The sequence below is a fragment of the Camelus dromedarius genome, chromosome 1, assembly GCF_036321535.1.
Source record: "Camelus dromedarius isolate mCamDro1 chromosome 1, mCamDro1.pat, whole genome shotgun sequence".
Lineage (NCBI taxonomy): Eukaryota > Metazoa > Chordata > Mammalia > Artiodactyla > Camelidae > Camelus > Camelus dromedarius.
In genome coordinates, this window is record NC_087436.1 from 90,917,983 (window position 1) to 90,926,611 (window position 8,629).

The following is an 8,629-nucleotide window of genomic DNA, read 5'->3' on the forward strand; positions in this document are numbered from 1 at the left end:
GACCTGCTAGCCATAAAGAACAACCGGATTCCACATACAAACTTACTTACAAAACAGAAACAGACTTACAGAGAAAACAAACTTATGGTTACGGGGGCAGGGAGGGGAGAGGGATGGTGGAGGGATGAATGGGGAGTTTGGGAATTGCAGATACAAACTACAACATACAAAATAGATAAATAACAAGGCCCTACTGTATAGCAGAGGAAACTATATTCAATATCTTGTTAACAGCCTATAATGGAAAAGAATATGAAAAGGAATATATATATACACTGAATCACCAAGCTGTACACCAGAAATTAACACAACATTATAAAGCAACTATACTTCAATCACAAAAAAACCAAACCAAAACAAACAAACAAAAAAAATTGGAAAAAACAAAACCCAGTTTCTAGGATAATCAGCACAGCCTGCCTTACATCAGGCTCAATCATGCCCTCTTGTGTATAAGTGTAGCATAGCAGCTCTGACTTCTAATTGAAATACAAAGAACACCCACAAGGTGCCAGGGGCTGGGTGCTGAGTCCCCAAGCTGTGGACAAGACCTACGAGGTCCCTATCCTCATCGAGATTATTTAGGACTCTAATTATTGCAGAAGTTTTCATTCCATTTGAAAAAAATCTCTGTATAAAGATTAAGCATTTCATTAAATGGTACAAACAGCTTTATCTGTTTAAAAAAATAATGCCACTATTTTTTTAGTCTATAATCTTAAATTATTGATTCAGTTTGCCCCTAAACTTTTCCCCTTAACTTCTAGTGGTAAAAATTTCATAACACACTGGTTTAGTTTTATAGCTATTATTTACAAAGACATAATCCTCAATACAATGACACTGTGATGTTTAATTCTAAAGCTCTTATTTAATCTTAGCACTAGTTGTCATTGAGAAGCCTCCGAGGCTATAATTTCATCGTTTATGATTCCAAGGAAATTTTCCTTATTAAATTATAGACAAGGGACAATGCTTTAGTCTATGTTATTAAAATTGAAATTCCCTAAATCTTATTATATATTCTTAACATCTGCATTTTTATGATTCTTATCTAAAGAAATCTTCTGAAAATCTCAGAGCTGACATAAATTCCTCAGATTTTACTGCCTGGCTCTTGTGGCTTTCAGAAAGAAGTGTTCCTGTTTTAATTTAAAGGAAGAGTTACTCAATTGTGATGGCTGCAGACAGATGACAAATCATACGGTCCAGAATGAAACTTCCTGTAATAAAAAGCAAATATGCTAAGATGTAAACCATGGTAGGCAAATGTGGGAGAATTTGATTTCAACGAAACATTTATCAATAGCCATTCTAGCTTTTACACAAAGACTGTTGTTTCACCCTTAACAATTAAATCATCGTATCTCCGTATCAGGAGACTGTCCCCTCATTCTTAAGTGTGAAGGCCACTGGGTATTTCTCATTTAATCAATTGCCCGATCCCTTCTACTCTTAATGTAAGAGTATTCTTATTCTACTTCAGTGTTTGGGGGTTGGGGGACCTCTAGTTAAGGTCAGTCCTATGAATGGTGACTCTAACCCCTCTTCCAAGTATATCAAAGCCCAAACAACCCCAAACAAACGTAAAATCTTATTTAAAACAATGAGTCTGCTATGCAACGTGACTTTAAGTCAATTTTCCCAGTCTCTCCTTACAACCAAATGGACGGACTCAAAATTCCACTTACATTAAAAATCTACCCCCCCATTTGTACTCTCAGACTGTGTATTATATATTTCCTTTAAAAAATGGATGATATGAGCATTTTCCAATTTGTCCTAAAAATGCTTTTGCCCTGTCTTTTTGTAGAGTCAAATATCCGGCTAAAATTATGAATGAAAGCTTATCAAATTTCAAGGCAGCCTTCATGGCCTGCCTTGCCCATGGAGGCCTGAGTCGTGAGCCAAAGTATCTGATCTGGCAGATATTCACTCCTACATGATGCAAACAAAAGGTCAGGCGACACTTTCGCCTGGGAGTCAAGCAGCCCACCTCAGCAGATACATCCAACACGTGTGGGAGCTTTCTCATCATGTCTGAGTGTGGAGGGATCCACATATGATCAAATTCTTTCTCCATCTGATCACAACACAACAGATGTGTATTAGTTAGCAATTCCTACAATAGAGGTGGAAAATGAGCCACTGCAAAGCCCAGTTGTATTAGACAGAGTGTGGATCTGAGGAGAGACAGAGAATGGAAATCATTTTTACAATCAATATTCCACAAGATGCCTAGTAACGTAATGATGACTACAAAATTAGCTCCTTTCTGAATCAAATTTGACTTACTTTTTGCTTTTATTACACACCCTGAACAAGAAACACTAAAACACACATATATATACACACGCGAATTTTCTGGGTGCCCCCAACCAGCAGTCATGAGCTCACGCAAGCCCATCCCCATCGCTGCAGTTGCTACTTAAAGCAAAAGGTCTTTCAAGATTTAGACTCACTGTCCATGTGAGGGCTCACAGATGTCTTCATGTACTGGGACACAGAGAAAGATCATATATGCACAGCACACTGAGGTGAACTAAAGGAGTTTTGAGGGCATCTGTGGCAGGCTAGTGGAAAGTTTTATTAATTTGTTTATATTACATAACTCAGATAAGAAAACTGATAAAGTATTTTAAAAGATAATAAATTTTAATTTATATAAGATTTCCAAATAAAATCTTTTTATCTTCTGAGAAATTTGAACTGGATTCCATGAGCATAATTTTTTTTTTCTATCAGGTTTTATGCTTGATATGGCTATAAGTAATTCTTGATAATGACTATAATGAAGGAGTCTCTGAAGGTTTAATAGTCACTTTTATAGGAAGCAAACAGGTTGTAATAACTGGCAGAAGAAAACGTGCTGCTTTTTCACTAGCCACAGCAACTCACTTTTCAGAATTAAATGGAATTTGGGTAATAAGAGTTCATTACATTGTGTTTCAAGGATCCGACCATTCTTTCAGTCCAGCTGAGATGGAGTCAGAGGGCTCTGATTCACCTTTTTGACAACTAAAAACCTGGGTAAAATACTTGAAACAAAGGCTCTCAAGACACAAGACATCAGACAGTGAAGGACATGTATCCCTGAGAGATGGAGAACAAGAACGTGAGCTCTACCATTGTCCCAGCCCGGAGAACGGCTCCACACTGCAGTGCAGGGAAAGGAAACAGAGGCAGAGACCCACGGTCTTCCTGTGCTGAGGGGTAGGCACCCAGGGAAGACATGGTAGCTAGAGTTTGCAAGGCAGAGCATCACAGAGAAGCTAGAGGCACAGAGAGAGAACGCTAAGGACCTGAAGCGTGTACCCCTGGAGTATTCAGCTGAGTATTGATCTGCACAACAGGTAAGAAACTGACCTGATGCTGAGAGAACCACCTGAAAGGATCAGAGGGAACAGTGTCTGAGGCACTCACAGAGACAGACATAGTTCCTGTTCCCACAACTAGAAGAGAAAAATATAATTCATGAGGTAAGGCTATAATACCACTAAGAAGGTTCTTGCTTTAGTAGGAGGGAAAATTCACTAGAAAAATCCCTACTCTACTCCTCCCTTAAAAAACTTAAAAGCAAGATCCAAAGAGAGAAACTTTTTCTAAGTAGCTTTGCCATGTCCCATAACAAATCTCAAGGATAGTTTTAGAAAATAATAATATCTAGCAAAATTCATGATGTGAAAATGAAATGACAACTTACCAGAAATGCAAATAAGCAGGAAAATATGACCATAATGAGGAGAAAAATCGATCAATCAAAAGAGAATCTGAAATAACATAAATAATAAGCTTAGTAGACAAGGACATTAAAAAGTTACTTTAACTATATTCCATATGTTCAAGAAACCAAAGGAAAGAATGAAGATGTTAAGTAGAGACATGGACAAAAATAAATCTAAAACTCCAATTAAATTTTTAGAGATGAAAACTATACTGCATGAGATGGAAACTACCCTGTATTTCATTACGTCACAAAACATGTCTTAAGAACTTTAAGAAGACTGAAATTATATCAAATGTCTTTTCTCACCACAATAGAATGAAACTAGAAATCACAACAGAAGGAAAATTCACAAATATGTGGAAATCAAATACTACTCTCCTGAATAACGAACAGGTCAAATAAGAAATAAAGAGAAATCAGAAAATATCTTGAAGAAAATGAAAATGAAAACACAACATATCAAAACTTACAGGATGCAACAAAAGTAGTTCTAAGAAGGAATAATAATAATAATGATGATAATAATAATAATAATAATGTAGCAATAAATGCCTACGTTAGAAAATAAAAAAAGATCTCAAACAAACAATCTAACTTTACACCTCAAAGAACTAGAAAAAGAAGACTATACCAAGCCCAAAGTTAGGAGAAGAAAGGAAATAATAATGATTAGAGCACTTCAAAATAAACAAAAGGGAAAATGGAAAACTACAGGCCAATATCTCTGATGAACTAGATGCAAAAATCCTAAACAAAATACTAGCAAACTGAATTAAACAGCATATTTTAAAAATTATATGTCATGACCAGGTGGGATTTATCCCTGAGATGGTACAAAATAAGCCAATCAATTAATGTAACATACTACATTAACAGAATAAAGGATTAAAATCATATGATTATTGCTGCAACACAGAAAAGTTATTTAACAAAATTCAACACCCTTTCATGATAAACATAGCTTAACAAACAAAGCATAGAAGAAATTTACCTCAATATAATAAAGTTCACTTATAAAAACTCAAAGCTAATATCATATTCAAAGGTGAAAAACTGAAAGCTTTTCTCCTAAGATCATTAACAAGGCAAAGATGCCTACTCTTGCCACTTCTAAACATATTACTAGAAGTCCTAGTGAGAGTAACTGAGCAAGAAAAATTAAAAAGTAAAATATGAAAAAATAAGAAAATTATCTGCTGGCCAGATGACCTGATTCTATATGCAGGAAACTCTAAAGACTCTACCAAAAAAACCCCAAACAAACTATTAGAATAAATGAATTCAGTAAAGTTGCCAGATATAAAATCAACATTTAAAAAATCAGCTGCATTGTCTACAGTAACAAAAACTATCTAAATAGGGAAATTAAGAAAACAATCCCATTCACAAGAGTACCAAAAAGAATAAAATACTTAGGAATAAACTTAACCAAGCAGATGAAAGACTTATACATGGAAAACTACAAAAAAGTGATGAAAGAAAGAAGACACAAATAAATGGAAAGACATCCCATGTTAATGGACTGGAAGACTTAGTATTGTTAAAATGTCCATACTATTGAAAGCAATCTACAGATTCAATGCTATCCCCAACAATATCCCAATGGTGTTTTTCACAGAAATAGGAAAAAAATCCTAAAATTCATATCAAATCAGAAAGACTCCAAACAGCCAAAACACTCCTGAGAAAGAACAACAAAGCTGGAGGCATTACATTTCTATTTTCAAAACATAATACAAAACTATAGTAATTAAAACATTATGGAAATGGCATAAAGATAGATGTATGGGCCAATGGAACAGAATAGAGAGCCCAGAAATAAACCACGCATAAGCAGTCAACTGATCTCTGACAAAGGAGCCAAGAATGCACAATGGAGAAAGAACAGTCTCCTTAGTAAATGGTACTGAGAAGGCTGGATATCACATGCAAGATAATGAAACTGGACACAAAAGTCAACTCAAAATAAACTGAAGACTTAAACATGAGACCTGATATTGTAAAACTCCCAGAAGGAAACAAAGGGGAAAAGCTTCTTTACATTGGTTTGCAATGATTTTTTAACTACAGCACCAAAAGCACAGGCAGCAAAAGCAAAAATAAACTAGCAAGATTACATCAAACAAAAAAACCTTCTATACAGGAAAGGAAGTAATCAATGAGGGGCAATATTTGCAGACCATGTATCTGGTAAGGGGATAATATCCAAAATTATAAGGATCTCCTACGACTCAATAGCAAAATAACAAATAACTCAATTAAATAATGGGCAAAGGATTTGAATAGACATTTCTCCAAAGAAAGCATAAAAATGACCAACATGAAAAAGTGCTCAACATCACTAATCATGAGGGAAATGCATATCAAAACCACAATCTTGTCACACTACTTAGGATGATTATTGTCAAAAACAAACAAACAAACAAAAAAAGATAACAAGTGTTAGTGTGAATGTGGAGAAATCGGAACCCGTGGGCACTGCTGGTGTGAATGTAAAACGGTGCGGCCACTGTGGAAAACAGTATGGAGAGAACTCAAAAAATTAAAATAGAACTACTATATGATCCAGCAATCTCACTTCTGGGTATATATCCAAAAGAACTAGAATCAGGATCTCAAAGGGATATTTGCATCCCATATTCACTGCATCACTATTCACAACACCCAAAATATGGAAACATTCCAAGTGTCTATCAACAGATGAATGGATAAAAAATAACATGTGCTATATACATACAGTGAAATATCACTGAGCCTTAAAATGAAGGAGATTCTGTCAAATATGGCAACATGGATGAACCCGGAGCACATTATGCTAAACGAGATCAAGCCAGTCACAGAAGGACAAGTAATACGTCATTCTACTTATACGAGGTATCTAAAATAGCCAGACTCACAGAAGCAGAGACTAGTGTGCTGATTGCCAGAGGCTGCAGACAGGGGAAAAAGGAAATTGGTTGTTCAATGTGTATAAATTTTCAGTTACGTAAGATAAATAAGTTCTAGAGATTTGCTATATAATATAGCACCTATTATGTTAACAATACTGTACTTAAAATTTAAATACTATACTTAAAATTGCAGTTAAAAATTTTGTTAAGAGGGTAGATCCCATATTAATTGTTTTTACTGTGCAAAAAAAGGCAGGGGAGGGAACATATGGAAACTTGTGGAGGTGACGGGTATGTTTATTTCCTTGATTGTGATGATGGTTTCACAGGTGCGTGCATATGCCCAAATTCATCAACTTGTACACATTAAATACGTGCAGTTTTTGAATATCAATCCTACTTCAGTAAATCTGTTTTCTTTTAAAAAAACTTTAAACATAAATACATGAATAGTTTAAAAGTAAAAGAATGGAAACTATATTCTGTTTAAACACTAATCAAAAGCAAGTTGGATTGGTGATATTAACATCAGACAAGAAAGACTGAAGAGCAAAGATATTATTACAGGTAAAGGAGATCCTTTCATGATGATAAAGTGATCAATTTATCAAAACTGCATAACCAACCTAAATGTTTTTGTACCTAATAACAGGGCATCAGAAGACATGAAACAAACACTGATAAAATGGCAATAAAAATACATAAATCTACAGTAATTATCTGCAATATCAACATTACTCTCTCATTAATTGATAAAAATAAGTGATATAAAATCAATAAAGATATAAGAGACTTGAACACTGCCAACTTTATCTAATAGAACAATCCATCCCCAAAATGGAATTCACACTTTTTTTCAAGTGGACATGAATATATACCATATTCTGGGCTACAAACAAGTGTTACTATAATTAAAAAGAATCAAATCATACAAAGGATATTCTTTGAACAAAAATGAAGTAAAGTAGAAATAAAAAACAGAAAGCTATCTGGAAAACACCCAAATATCTGGAAACTAAGAATACATTTCTAAATAACTTATGGGTCAAAAAGAAATCAGAAAAGATATTAGAAAGAATTTTCTGCTGAATGAAAAAAGATAAGACACAAAAATTTGAGAGATGCCATTAACTCTAAGAGGGAAAACAGAAAGCACTACACGTCTACATGAGAAAATAACAAAGGTTGCAAAACAATGATCTCAGCTTCCACCTAAAGAAATCAGAAAAATAGGTGAAAATTCAACCTGAAGTAAGCAGAATTTCGGAAACAATAAAGATCAGAGTAGAAATCAATTCAATGGAAAACAGAAAGCAGTGCAAAATCCAATCAGTCCAAAATCTGGTTCTTTGAAAAGGTCAATTAAATTAATAACCATCTTACCACAGTGATTAGGGAGAAAACAAATGAAGATAACAGTTCACTAATATCAGAAATAAGAGAAGTGAAATCATTACAGATTGCATAGATAACAAGGGAATATTATAAACAATGCTATGCCAATAATTTTGGCAACAGAAAATTTATATTTCTTGAAAGACTAACTATCAAGGCTCGCTCAAAAAGTAATCAACTGAAGACACCAGCAAAAATGGTAGGGTGAGGATATGCAAAAATCTGCCCCTCCATCAAAACAGAAAGAAAATTGACAAACCATCAAAATCAACTTTCTGAGAACTCTGGAGACTAATGACAGACTTGCAGCAACAGAGGGAGGGCTTTTCATTAAGTTGCTGGCTGTCAGTAACAGTTTTGTGTGTTTTAACTGACCCTCGTTTCATTCCCTGCTCCTGGATCAATGGCAGCCTTGACAAAAACAAAAACAAAACAAAACACAAACAAACAAAAATCCTACATTCCCAGTACTATAGGGAGGAAAAACTGGGCTGGACCATTTCCACACCCCCATTCCCAAAGAACAGCCCATTATTACTTAGCCTCTCTGTTTAAGAGAGAAGAATCTTTGAAGAAGTCACTTCAAGGCTTGTTTTACTTTGTCCAGCTCTGAACT